This window comes from Microtus oregoni, unplaced genomic scaffold, assembly GCF_018167655.1.
Source record: "Microtus oregoni isolate MIOR12 unplaced genomic scaffold, Mior012 000005F_ref0000423, whole genome shotgun sequence".
Lineage (NCBI taxonomy): Eukaryota > Metazoa > Chordata > Mammalia > Rodentia > Cricetidae > Microtus > Microtus oregoni.
The window spans coordinates 10037173-10051155 of NW_024543064.1; positions in this window are offsets into that span (position 1 = coordinate 10037173).

Below are 13983 nucleotides of genomic sequence, written 5' to 3' on the forward strand. Positions count from 1 at the left end.
TTCTCAGCACCACTAGCCTCTGATTTGTCTAGGGTAGTTTATCATGGAATATAGTGGTATGGTATTTGTGTTTTAAGAAATAAAGTTTGCCCGAAGATTAAAGTGCAAAGCAGCCACACTGGTCAGCCACACAAGCCAGGCAGTGGCGGCACACACCTTTAACCCCAGCAGCCACACTAGTTAACCACAGAGGTCAGACGGTGGTGGTACATGCCTTTACTCCCAACACTAGAGAGGAATATAAGACAAGAGGAGACAGGTCTCAGCTCAGTCCCAATCTAAGGATTCATAGAGGCAGGATCACCCCTTTCAGTCTGGTAAGAGCCAGGGGCTCGTTGCTTTTCTGATCTCCAGCTTGAACCCCTATATCTGTCTCTAGGTTTTTACTATTTGTGCTACAGTGGAATGTTCCCAGTTCTCTGAATATTTGATTTGAATTGGGGGGAGGGCAGTATGTGTCCAACAGTGTGGGTGCCCACGGAGGTCAAAGACAGCAGATTTCCCCAAGGCCAGAGTTACTGCCTGATCTATCTATGGATGCTAGAACCCAAACTTGGGTTTTCTGCAAGAGTAGCATGTGCTTTTAATTACTACGGCATCTCTCCAGCCCTGTGCAACTATACTTAATCAGCACTGTGCTTAAAGTGGAAACACTCAGCTAGGACATGTGAGACAGCTCAGAGAGGCTGAATTTGGACGTGCCTGCTTCTGAGAGGAAGTCGGCTGTCTCATCGTCAGGAGTGAATGACCTCCAAAGAAGGTGGATTTTTGTCACGGGAAAGAATGGAAAGAGGTCAGGTATAGGGGATGTCCAATCCAAACGGATGAATAATTTCACTCCCACTTTTCAGGGAATCTTATGGTGGTTGGCTGTCATATTGCTAGAATCTAGAATCATGTATAAGGCAAGTCTCTGGCTAGGCATGCCCCTGGGGGACAGGCCTGTGCAGGCTTTTCCGGATTCGGTTCCTTGAGTTATGAAAGACCCACCCTAAAGGGGGCTGTACCATGCCATGGACTGGGGCCTTGGACTGTTTAAATGGAAACAGTGAGCTGAGCACCCGCACATTCCTTGATCTGTTTTCCTTGATTCTGCTGCCTGCCAGACCTTCCCCATGCCCTGATGGACCGTGCACCCTCAAACTGTGAGCCAAGGTGATCCCTTCCTTCCTGAAGCTGCTTTTGTCAGGCATTTGATGACAACTACAGGAAAAGTGATGACTTTGCCCAGTATGCCAAAAGGCAAAGCATGAGTGTACACACATATACATACATGCATACACATGCACACACACACATGCGTACATATGCACAAACATGCACACACGCACACATACACACATGTACACATGCATACACACACACACACACAGGTCCTCTCTCCAGCTTACTCACAGCCCCGCTGTGTGCTGAAAGCCTTCATTTCCCTCTGCTGATTAGTTATTCAGGAGTTGTCCATGGGTGACACGCACCTTAGAATCGTGGTGACTTTCAATCCCCTGGAGTGTGGAAATTGGGCAGGGAGGCCTCTGTGCAGAATGACAATGTGCACTGGGAGTAGGTGGGGAGAAAGGCTTCATGGTTGCCTTGAAACAAGACCTGGTCTCTGAGAGAGCAGTGCAGCAGACAGGACCCAGAAAGGAGTTTAAAGTGACTCTTTCCAAGAGACATCAGGCTAAGACAGGCTGGGAAAGGAATGAGTGAACAGAGGGGAGATGAGGGGACTTTTCCTCTCTGCTGGGATGAGATGAGTTCCTGAGAACTAGGTTGGAAATTGGAATTTTTATAGTTCAAATCATTTTCCCCGTTATTTCCCTTGCCCGCCCTCCCAAATGGCTCCTCAGAACATTCTCCAGCTCTTGAATATAATAAAATTACAGCCAAAGCCTCAGCAAACCTTTAAACATTATTGCTTTTATAACGGAAACTGACCATTTTCTTATATTAAAGAAAATCACATGTGGAAAAACATGAAATAACATAGCTGAGGTTGCTTCTCTATGTGGTACCATAGTTTCAGTGTTAATGGCTGTTGACTGAGCGGCTCCTAAGTTTGGGGCAGCAGAGGAGAATTTCAGCACAGCGCCCAACTTCACTGTGAACGCAATCCTGAGAGCTAACTATTACCTCCAGCTTAAAGTGCGGTGATCACATTTGGGTGGGGGGTAAGGAACTTACCAACACTCCTGGTGAGCTAGAACTGGCAAACTGAGAATCTAGACCCAGGTAAGAGTGGCTCAAAGACTGTTCTAGTCTCCTTTCACTTGAGGTATTCTATTAACTGAGCTACATCCTCAGCTCTGCCAATACCACTAGGCTTCCAACACCTCTACGCTCAGGGGCTAAATCAGACCCGAACTATAGCACTGGGGGACGAGGTGCGTAGCTCAAACAACCTCTAGGACTTGAGGCTTCTTCTAGTAAATGGGAGCGAGCCTGCCCCTCACTTCAGTGGTATTGTTGAGTCCACAGAAGGCTCACACACACCCCACACCTGAAGTCAGGGTCTCACATCAACTCACAGCAGATGCCCTTTTCTTGCAGTTCCCCCAGGAGCCTCAGGCTGGGTGTGTGGCTCAGCAAACAGCTGATAAAGTAGTCGTAAATTAGTTAGCTAAGAGACCTTGCCCCTAAAAGGATACAGCCCTAGCTAGCCCCGGTACATCTCGGGGGAAGTCAGCAATCAACGGCCACACTAATAATAACCCTTCCCCTTTTCTTTTTGAAACTGGGCTTCACTATATATCCCAGGATAGCCTTGTGTTACAGTTAGTTAACCTTAACTGTCAAGTTGACACAACCTACAATTCCCTGGGAGAGAGTCTCAATAAGAGATTTGTCTACACGGAGTTGGCCTGTGAGCATGTCAGTAGGGGACAGCCTTAGTGAAGTTACTTGATGTGGGAATACCCAGCCCACAGTGGGTGGCAGCATTCTCTAGGTAGAGAGCCCTGGCCTGTACAAGAGTGGAGAAATAAGCTGACCCCAACAAGCCAGCACTCATTCATGCATTGTTTCCTCTTCTCTTGACTGTGGATATGATGTCACTAGCTGTTGGAAGCTCCTGCCTTGACTCCCCCACACTGATGGACTGCCGTACCCTGGAATTGTGAGCTAATAAACCCTTTCTCTCCTTAGTTGCTTTCTGTCTGAGGAGCTTACCACAGCAACAGAAATGACATTCAGACAGCTTGAATCCTAGACTCTCCTCTAGGACCTCCTGAGTGCTGGGACTAGAGATGTGTAACCATTTTTAATTGACCACGAGGCAACATGGTTTGAGCTCTGTCTCAGAGGTAGCCTTAAGCTGTTGTTGTTGCTGTTTTTCCACAAAAAAAAGAAGTCTCAACTCATTGGAAGTCTCAACTCATTAGCAAAACACAAATTCTGGTGTGCTCTTTAGAGCCCCTCTGAGGACCATGCTGACCTGGAGGTAAACTGCAAATCCTGAGGAATAAACAAGCTCCCCATCCCCTGCAGCGGGCAGGGCCCCCCAGCCCGGACCACCCTCCCTTGCTTTACTCCCTGGACTCTAACTGGGAGACAAAACAGTTGTTTCCTCCCCAGCTTCAGGGCTTCGGAGGATCAACTGCTGACGTCAGAGATGAATTTCTCCTGCTGGTTGTGGTCTAGAATTTCACAGCCTTCGGTGCCAGGAAGGCCTGAGCCCTGTAATGGGACACAGGTGGAGTGGTCCTGCCGTGAGCCAGCTGTCCTGCTTGGATTACTCACAACTGCTGGGCTGAAGGGAAAAGCCGGGCATGTCTACAGTTCCAGAGACTGGGAGAGTGAGCGGAGAAGGTCACTCGAGCCCAGCAGTTCCCTGCCCACCTGGGCAGAACAGCAAAGACATGGCTCATAAATAAACCAAGAAAGAGAGCGACTGGGAAAGAGGGAGAGAGAGAAAGGAAGGAAGAGAGCAAGAGAGGAAGAGGAATGAAGGGAGGAAAAAGGAAAGCAGAGAGCGAGATTAGTTCAAATTTAAAACCCCAGCACTTAGAAATCTGAAAGAGGGGGGTTGCCATGAGTCTGAGTACAGCCTGGGCGAAATAGTGAGTTTCAGAGCTACACGTACACGCACATGCACGCACACACACACACACAGAGAGAGAGAGAGAGAGAGAGAGAGAGAGAGAGAGAGAGAGAGGACTCAGCCAGCCATGATAAGTTTAATAGGAGTAGACCACCCGAAGGAAGTTCTTTTTTTTTTTTTTGGTTTTTCGAGACAGGGTTTCTCTGTGGCTTTGGAGCCTGTCCTGGAACTAGCTCTGTAGACCAGGCTGGTCTCGAACTCACATAGATCTGCCTGCCTCTGCCTCCCGAGTCCTGGGATTAAAGGCGTGTGCCACCACCGCCCGGCCCGAAGGAAGTTCTTTACTTCCAACCATTATCACCTGCCAGAGTAGTACTCAGACATCGATAAGTTTAATGGAGGCCTGAGTCTCAGTAGTTTACCCTGAAGCAATACCTGGTTGCGGGGAGGACCACAAATTTAGATTACCCAAGCACCATCTAAAGGAAATGCCTAACATTCTAACCATTGTAGATAGGATCACCTGCAGCACACACTCTTGAGGACACCCCTAGACAAATGTCAGCCAATCAGGGGTCCTGAACCTTAGAAATCCCTCACCCCCACCTTTACTACTATAAAAACCCAACTCTAACTGAGCTCGGAGACTCTTCGATTATTCCAATATGTTGGGCATGCAGAGAGACCGAGTTTGCAAACATATAAAATAAAAGATCTTTGCTTTTACATACGGGACTCAGTCTCCTTGTTGGTTTGGGGGGACCTTTGCAGATCTGGCCATAACAACACGCACACACATAGACCTTTCTCAAAAGAAATTAGTAGGATATTCCCCTAGTATAACCCTGCTGCCCTGGGTTCGATCCCCAGCACTGTATGAAACAGGCATTATGACACACACTTGTATAACCCTGCTGCCATGGGTTCGATCCCCAGCACTGTATGAAACAGGCATTATGACACACACTTGTATAACCCTGCTGCCCTGGGTTCGATCCCCAGCACTGTATGAAACAGGCATTATGACACACACTTGTATAACCCTGCTGCCCTGGGTTCGATCCCCAGCACTGTATGAAACAGGCATTATGGCACACACTTGTAACTCTAGCTCTCAGGAGGTGGAGCCGAGAGGATCAGAGGTTCAAAGTCATTGTTAACTTCATGGGGAGTTCCAGGATAGTCTGGGCTACATGAGAGCTTATTTGAAGAAAAAAAAATCAAGGAGTAAGAAAAAAGGAAAGAAGGGAGAGAAAGAAAATTGGAAGAAGAGAAGGGAAAGAAGAAAAACTGTGTAACAGCCCTAGCTGTCCTGGAACTAGCTCTATAGATCAGGCTGGCCTCTAACTCACAGAGATCCACCTGAGTCTGCCTCCCAAGTGCTGGGATTAAAGGCATGTGCCACCACTGCCTAGCTCCAGTTCATGTCTTTTGTGTCTTAACATGATCAAATGTATACAACTTTATCTCATGACGAAAGGAAATTGTTTATTCTCAAAACCCTCAAACTTCAGAGTTTCGGAGTTACCCAGGACACAGGATGAGTCCAGTTCAGCAGACACATTAGAGACAAAGGAAAGGGCTACTGACTGTCCCAGGAAGGGCAGCCATAGTTCTCCAGCTCCTTCGGGTCCCAGCTGAGAACAGCTCAGTCCCAGCCCAATCAGACAGCCACCCTGTTCCTGGTCCCAGGTTCTTCACTCAATCAAAGGGACCAGGAGCATCAGGACCACCAGTTTTGGTGGTGCCTAAGGACACAGCTATGTACAGACAGGCATGAAAAAGAAACAGACAATAGACAGAGAGAGGGGTGAAGGACAAGGTGTTCACACAGGAATGGGCTTATAGGAAGACTGTTGAGGGCTCCTTTGACTGAGTGGTGGGAGAGGGCCTCTGTGAGGGAACATCTGGATCACTGCAGAGTTAGGTTTTGGATGAGCAGTGTCCTGGTTAGAGGTGGAATCTGCCACATGCAAAATGAAAATACAGAGCTTCATTCAAAGGCCAGTGTGAAGAGGAGCTGAAGATGTGGCTCAGGGATTGAGGACACTGGCTATTCTTGCAGATGGCACAGGTTCAGTTCCCAGCACCCTCATGGCAGCTGACAACCGCCTATAACTCCAGCTCCTGGAGAAAGCACGGGTATTGTAAAGAGACTGCTTGTTTGTTTCCCAGCTGCCCAGACTCCTGAAATAACCACACAGAAACTGTATTAATCAAATCACTGCTTGGCCGATTGCACTAATTTCTTATTGGCTAGCTCTTACATTTAACCCATTTCCATTATTCTGTGTATCATCACAAGGCTGTGGCTTACCAGGTAAAGTTCTGGCATCTGTCTTCAGGGGGCTACATGGCTTCTCCCTGACTCTGCCTCCTTTCTCCCAGCATTCAGTTTAGTTTCTGTCTCCCCCCCACCCCGCCTACCTCTGTGCTGCTCTGACCTGCTATAGGCTCAAAGCAGTTTCTTTATTCACCAATGGTATTCACAGCATACAGAGGGGAATCCCACATCACAGGGGGATTTTAACTTCAGGGTCAGTGTGGGCTACATAGTGAAATCAGAAAGACGTTTGGCATCTCAGAACATTAAAGCCAGCAGAAACCCTTCTAAGCCCAGAGCCCCAAAAGATGACTTGTGAGATACACGCTGAGAAAGAAACACCAGAAGAAGGACTCATTAAAGACCCAGAGCCCTGAGACTTGTACAGTCCCAGAAAGTCCTGGAATTAGAGAAACAGTGTGTGTGGAAGGTAGAAGGCAGGAGACATGGTCAGAATGTTGTGTGGTGGAGAGATGGAAGAGGCAAGGGGTGGAAGCCAGGGGAAAGGGTTGAATTGTTGACATGGCCATGCCAGACCCAAGGGAAAATGTAGGTATCCCAAGCTAGGAAGCATCTCCCCATTTATTTCTCAGAGTGAGGCTCAGAGGCAACTGGCAAAACCTGCTTGGGGGTCTAAGTATGAATTTGATTGTGTGTGCAGAAGATGTCCACCATGGCTTTCTCCCCCGAGATATTTATGGCCTGGAAACTGACCCCCTATAGAGACTGCTTCTACTGAGATTGGCTAAACCTGTATACCATAAGCCCACCTTCCTGGTCAACTGTATATCATAAATACACATCCCTGGTCAACTGTATACCATAAACATACCTCCCTGACCAACTGTATACCATAAACACACCTCCCTGACCAACTGTATACCATAAGCCCACTTCCCTGCTCAACTGTTTACCATAAACTCACCTCCTTGACCAACTGTATGCCATAAACCCACCTCCCTACTCAACTGTATACCATAAACCCACTTCCCTACTCAACTGTATACCATAAAACCATCTCCCTGTTCAACTGTATACCATAAATCCACCTCCCTGCTCAACTGTATGTAATAAACACATCGTGAACTTCCAGGCTGATGGGGCTTTCCACCAGAGGGTTCAGTCTCCCTGATCCCAGCTTTCATGTGTTTCTGTAGGTCTGCTTGTCTGTTATTTCATCATTCTCTCGTCTCCCTAGTCATGCAAATCTCTGAAAGTTGTGCAAGGACTCCAAAAAATACTGCTTATCAGTGAGGGGGGTCTGAAGGGAAGCAGGGGCCATGTGAGAAGGCTGAGATGATGCACTTTGGGCCCCGTGATGGCGGTGGAAGGATGGGACGGTTCACCTTGATTGTAGGCTTGAATCACCATGGAAACAAACCTCTGGGTGTGTCATCAAGGGGGCTTCTGCACCAGCATCCATCCCTCCTCTCCTCTAACTGTGGATGTGACCAGCTGTCTCCAGCTTCTGTCACCAAGCCCTCTCTGCTGGGAAGCACTGGACCCTTCAGCTGTGAGCCCAAACAGACCATTCCTCCCTTTCCTCTGTAAATTGTTCCTGTCAGCAACAGGAAAAGTAACCGGTACAGACACACCCCACCCCCTTGTTTTGTTCCTTTAATATTTTGGGGGAAGGGCATGCATCTCATCTAGTCCTGGTGAGCCTCAAACCTGGTAGGTAGGTGGGGATAACTGAACGTCTCAATCTCTCCTAACCCTAGCATCCACCTCTCTCGGCTTCCTCACTTCCAGACCCAGCGTGAGCAGCTGCTTTAGACTTCTGCTACCACGGTGGACTGTCACCTTGAGCCATGAGTCAATCCTTCTTCCCTAACTTATTTCTGTTCATACTTTGTTCAGCAGGAAAAAAAGTAACAAACAGAGTATGGAAAATAGAACACTTGACTGCCTGCAGCTCCTGATGTCCACCTTAGGGTCCTTGCTCACACAGTCCTCTCCTTCATCCCTTCCTTCCTCCCCTCCATCCTCCCCTCTGAGGGACTGGGCATCTTGGACCTTCACTTTGCGCACTCCGTCTCATTCTGCATCCCTACCTGAAGGACCACAGCTCCTCCCAAGTGTCCACCTCCCCAGCTCTGAGTCCGCTCTCTTCCAGGTGGCCCACAGAGTGTCTACCACATGGTGATGGTAGTCACATCGCTGTCGTCAAATGAAGACATTTGTCAACTCCAGCCAAGAAACAGGGCTCTGCTCCAGCCGTGCAGATCTGAGCCTAGACCTTGACCTGGAAAAGGAGAGTGTATTTCTAAACAACCAGCGCCTTTCCCTCTCATTAAATGTTTAAAAAAAAAAAAAAAGGAAGAGAGAGAGTCACTAAAAGAAAGAGCAGAAGCTGACATCCGAGGCTGTGGCACCCAAATTGTAGGCTGTAACTATTGTTTACGCTATATTTGTCCTGTCTCCTGGCATCATCCCGGGGACAGGAAGGAAAATGTCAAGCCATTGGCTTCCCTGGCCCAAGCACCACTAACTGAATGAGTCCGTGTTGCCTCCTTGTGGCCAAGATGGGAACTGCATTGACCTCCAAAGCAGAAAAAGAAAGTAAATGTTTCAGTCAGAGAAGGGTGGGTGAGCCATGCTGAGGGCCTCTCAGGCTGGGGGGCTCCATTGGCCTGGACTGTTATTTACTGGTTGGGTTGCATCAAAATCCTAAGGTTGCCTACACAGTAGCTGGGAGACCTGTCCCAGACAGGCGACTGGCAGCTCCGGTCCAAGGACACAGGACCTTTTAAAACGACTTTTAATGTCCCCCTTCACAAAACGACTTTATTTACCTGCCGCATGGATGAGGCCTAAGAAAAACCCACATTTAACGTGTAATTTAGAGCTAAGTACACAACAGACGTCCGGAGTTTTAAAATTAGCCAAGTGAACTGAACGCTGGGGGTGTTCTGCTTGCTCTCAAGCGCCTGAGTGTGTCTGACAGGGAGACATTGCCTGGGGCAGATTCTTGATCAAATAATCAGGCTCTGTCACTCCTGAGGAAGAAGGGAGACACTGCTCATAAAGGGACCTGCTGTCCCAAACCTTCTCCATTCATGTCAGTGAGAAGAGCTGTCTGTGTGGCCCTGCCACACACATGGGGTGCCCTGCAGTTTGCACAGATTAAAGTGAGATCCAGAATGATTTCCGAAAGACTTTTGAATATCTCGTTTTATGAATGTATCCCACCCACTTAGCTTGAAAGCCAAGGCTTTCCTCTATCCTGTCTCCATCCTACACAGGGTGATAGAGAAAGCGTGTTCAATGAAGAGAAGTTCCCCAGTGCCTACTGAATCCATGCTAGGCCTTCCCATTAATAGCCAAAGCAGAGGCTGTGAGGATGGTTCAGTGGGTGAATGTTCCCGTCTTGCCATCATGAGGACCTAAGATGGATCTCCTGGCATTGTGGTACACACTTTGTAATCCCAGTTCTAAGGAGGCAGAGATAGGATGGTCTCTGTAGGTTCGGGAATAGCCTAGTTGGTGAATTCTACAATAGTGAGAGACTCTGTCTCACAAAATAAACTGGACCCCTGACCTTCACATGCACACGTACACACGCACGTACACGCGCTCACGCACGCACACATACACACACACCAGCTGAAGTGTGAGAGGTGCTTTTCCTATGCTCTTCACTCTCAATAATTCATAGAACCCTTACCCTATGGCTTTACAGGACCAATATGACTTCCTTTTCCTGAAGGAAGGGGCTGAGAAATCAGGGAGGAACAAAGACTTGCACGTGGCCACCATCTTAGTTTGGGTTTCTATTGCTGTAAGTAGACACCATGGCCACGGTAGCTCTTATAAAGGAAAACATTTAAACTGGAACTGGCTTACAGGTTCAGAGGTTTAGTCCATTCTTGTCACGTTAGGAAGGTTGGTGGAGTGCAGGCAAAAGTGGTGCTGGAGAAAGAGCCAAGTTCTAAATCCAGATCAGCAGACAGCAGGAAGAGAGAGTGGCATTGGTCTTGGCTTGAGCATCTGAAAACCTCAAAGCCCACCCCCAACTTTCTCCAACAAGGCCACACCTCTAAGAATGCCACTCCCTATGGATCTATGGGGGCCATTTTTATTCAGGCCACTGTGGGGGCCAGCCATGGTAAGCTAAGTATGGGCAGGCCACCCAAAGGAAGTTCTTTACTTCCAACCATTATCACCTACCAGAGTAGAACTCGGCCCATCCATAAATTTAATCAGAGGCCTGGGTCTCAGTAGTTTGCCCTGAGGCAATGCCTGGTTGCAGGAGGAACCACAAGCTAAAATTACCCAACCTCCACCCAAGAACAGACCATTCAAAGGAAATGCCTGGCATTCCAACCACTGTAGATAGGAACACCTGCCAGCACACTCACCAGGACACCCCTAGACAAATGTCAGCCAATAAGGGTCCTGAACCTCAGAGACACCCCCACCCCCACCTTTACCACTATAAAAACCCAATTCTAATTGAGCTCTGGGCTCTCCAGTTTTTCCAACATGTTGGACATGCAGAGAGACGGAGTAGGGAGCCAATCAGTAGCAATCCCATGGAACTTGGATATACAGTTCAGAAATATGCACCACGTTCCCGTATCCTCAAACACGGCAGCTTCAACAACCGATGCTTATTGTCTCGGCGCCCAAAGTGGGAAAGTAAAAGATGATTAGTGGGGTAATGATGGGAGACTGCAGATGAGACTCCAGCCAGGACTGCAGTGAGCTCAGGGGTCCCCAGAGGCTAAGTGATTTGATGCTAAACTCATGCACTGGACTATTAGCATGGGCCATAAGCTACATGACCTTAGCCCTGGGCAGCTCACACTTGAAGGTTGGTTTCTGCAGAGCAAGTGATGAGGGAGGGTGGGAGAGAAAGGAAGGAAGGGAGGAGATTGGCAGGGAGGGAAGGAGAGGTAAGTACTCTGGAGTAATCCTCTTCCCTGTTACCATGGGAACCACCTTGATACAATATGGCACTCCTTGAGGACATGAACGATTATTGGATGCTATTTTGGAAGGTGTCCACTTCAGAGACAGAGAGGTTGGAAAGACAGAACAAAACTATGACTTTAAAATACAATGAGCCCGATATTGTGGCCCACACAAGTTATTCTAGCACCTGGGAGGCTGAGACAGGAGGATCACCATGAACTGAAGCCCAAGCTGGGCAACAGAATAAGGCAATGTCTCAAAATTAAAAAAAAAAATAAAGTAACAACAACGACAAAATCCCACTAATACACACGCAAGAGGCTGATACCACAAGTTCAAAGTCACTGTACTTGGAATACATACCAAGTAAAAAACTAGTCAGGACTATGTAGTGGAACTCATTTGTTTGTTTTTGTTTCTCAAGACAGGGCTTTTCTTTGTAGCCCTGGCTATCCTGTAGACCAGGTTGGCCTCGAATTCGGAGATCTGCCTGCCTCTGCCTTCTAAGTGCTGGAATTAAAGGCATATTAAGATTCCCATTTCAACAAAAATAAATACTGAAAATCAGCAACAAAAGATATGGTCCAAGATGTTGGGCCACAAGGACTCCTTTGGGGCTGCCATCCATGACACAGACATATTTAGCCACCGGGTCACAGGTGGCTCTGGAAGGCAAAGAAGCCAGGTAGGCTTTATGAATTGAAAAGTGGAGAAGGCTACTGAAGTATAGTCACGGTGCCCTGGCATAGTGACGGTGTCCTGGTATAGTGATGGTGTCCTGGTATAGTGATGGTATCCTGGCATAGTGATGGTGTCCTGGTATAGTGATGGTATCCTGGCATAGTGATGGTGTCCTGGTATAGTGATGGTATCCTGGCATAGTGATGGTGTCCTGGTATAGTGATGGTGTCCTGGTATAGTGACGGTGTCCTGGCATAGTCACGGTGCCCTGGCATAGTGATGGTGTCCTGGCATAGTCACAGTGCGCTGGTATAGTGACGGTGCCCTGGTATAGTGATGGTATCCTGGTATAGAGATGGTATCCTGGTATAGAGATGGTATCCTGGCATAGTGATGGTATCCTGGTATAGAGATGGTATCCTGGTATAGAGATGGTGTCCTGGCATAGTGATGGTATCCTGGTATAGAGATGGTATCCTGGTATAGTGCCATTATGGTGTCCTGGTATTTGATAGTCATCTGATTCGTCACTGTTGGCAGACGTGGTGAGACAATTGGGAATTCTTAAAGAAAGGAATTAGTTAAAAGAGAGAGTTTTTTACCGTGCTAAAAAATGGGAAACACTATTACACTGGAGAGAGTTGTGTCTCTGTGTAATTATGCAATGCAAGGTTTAAATGTAGAGCAAGTAAATGAGAAGATAATCAACTGGGATTAACATAATGTTAACTGCCATTTTAATAATCTTTGCTGTTGGTTTGATAGTCCTCGATTTATCCTTTAAAAAGTTGGTTGATATGAGTGCCAAGATACAGGCCTTAGAAAAACGTAGTAAAACAGATCATAGAGCTATTCAGATCTAGACAGAGGAAATTAAAGAAGAACCAATTTCAGCATTGCAATATAAGGTTAGAGAAAACAACCTAAGGTTTTCAAACAATCAAATTTAATTTATCCAGTAACTTTACAGGAATTGGCAATGATAGATATCACCAAGGTTGTGCAAGAGCTGAATGAACTCCTGTGGAAATTTTAGATTTAAGGAAATTCAAAGAAACAATAGTCTCATATGGCATGCACTCACCTTTTGTCAAACAGATGTTAAATTCAACATGTAATAGAACTATCCTTTAAGACTGGAGAGACTTTGTTACAGCAGTCTTGGAGCCTGGTTCTCAATTACAATGGAGGACCTGGTAGAAAGATGAGGCTATAACCATTGAACAATGAAGAAGGGCTAAAGGTATGGAAATCTCCAAAGACCAAGGACTTCTTTGAGAGGGAGATTATGTTAATGTACAAAGGCAACCTCTATATGATTATGCTGTGCAGCAGCTTTGAATGCTTGGGATAGAATTGAAGACGTAGCAAAGAAAATTAAAACATTTATCAAAGTTATGCAGGGCCCAAAAGAAATCTTCACTGATTTCTTGTAAAGATCGACTTCAGCAGTAAATAGAATACCTAATAATTGAATCTCTGGCTTTTGAAAACACTAATGCACAATGCAAAAGGGTAATTAGGTCATTAAAGGCAAGATCAGCACCCTTGGAGAAATGGATCTGAGATACAACCAATACTGAATCTCATAACCATGATGATGCTTGGATAGAAGAGATGATTTCTTGAGGTTTGAAGAAAAATCAAAATGTCAAGTGTTTCAGTTGTGCTAAACAAGGTCACCTAAAAGGGGATTGTAAACAGGGTGTTTCTAGAAACAATATTTTTTTTTCTAAGCACAATCCGAACAGAACTCACCTCTCTTCTGGATTATGTAGAAGATGTGGCAATGGCAGGCATTGGACTAATCAAAATTAAGGAACTATTTTGTTGCTACTAATCTCATAATCTTTTGGTTTTATTTTTACTTTTTAACAGGTTAAGGTACAAATATTATCTCAAAATTTATAAGATTAATATATATATATATATATATTTAAACTTTTTGTCATGATATTAATGATCATATTGAGTACTAACTAATTCTAGGAAAAGGCTTCATCTAGCTTCCTGTACATGATTTCAGGTT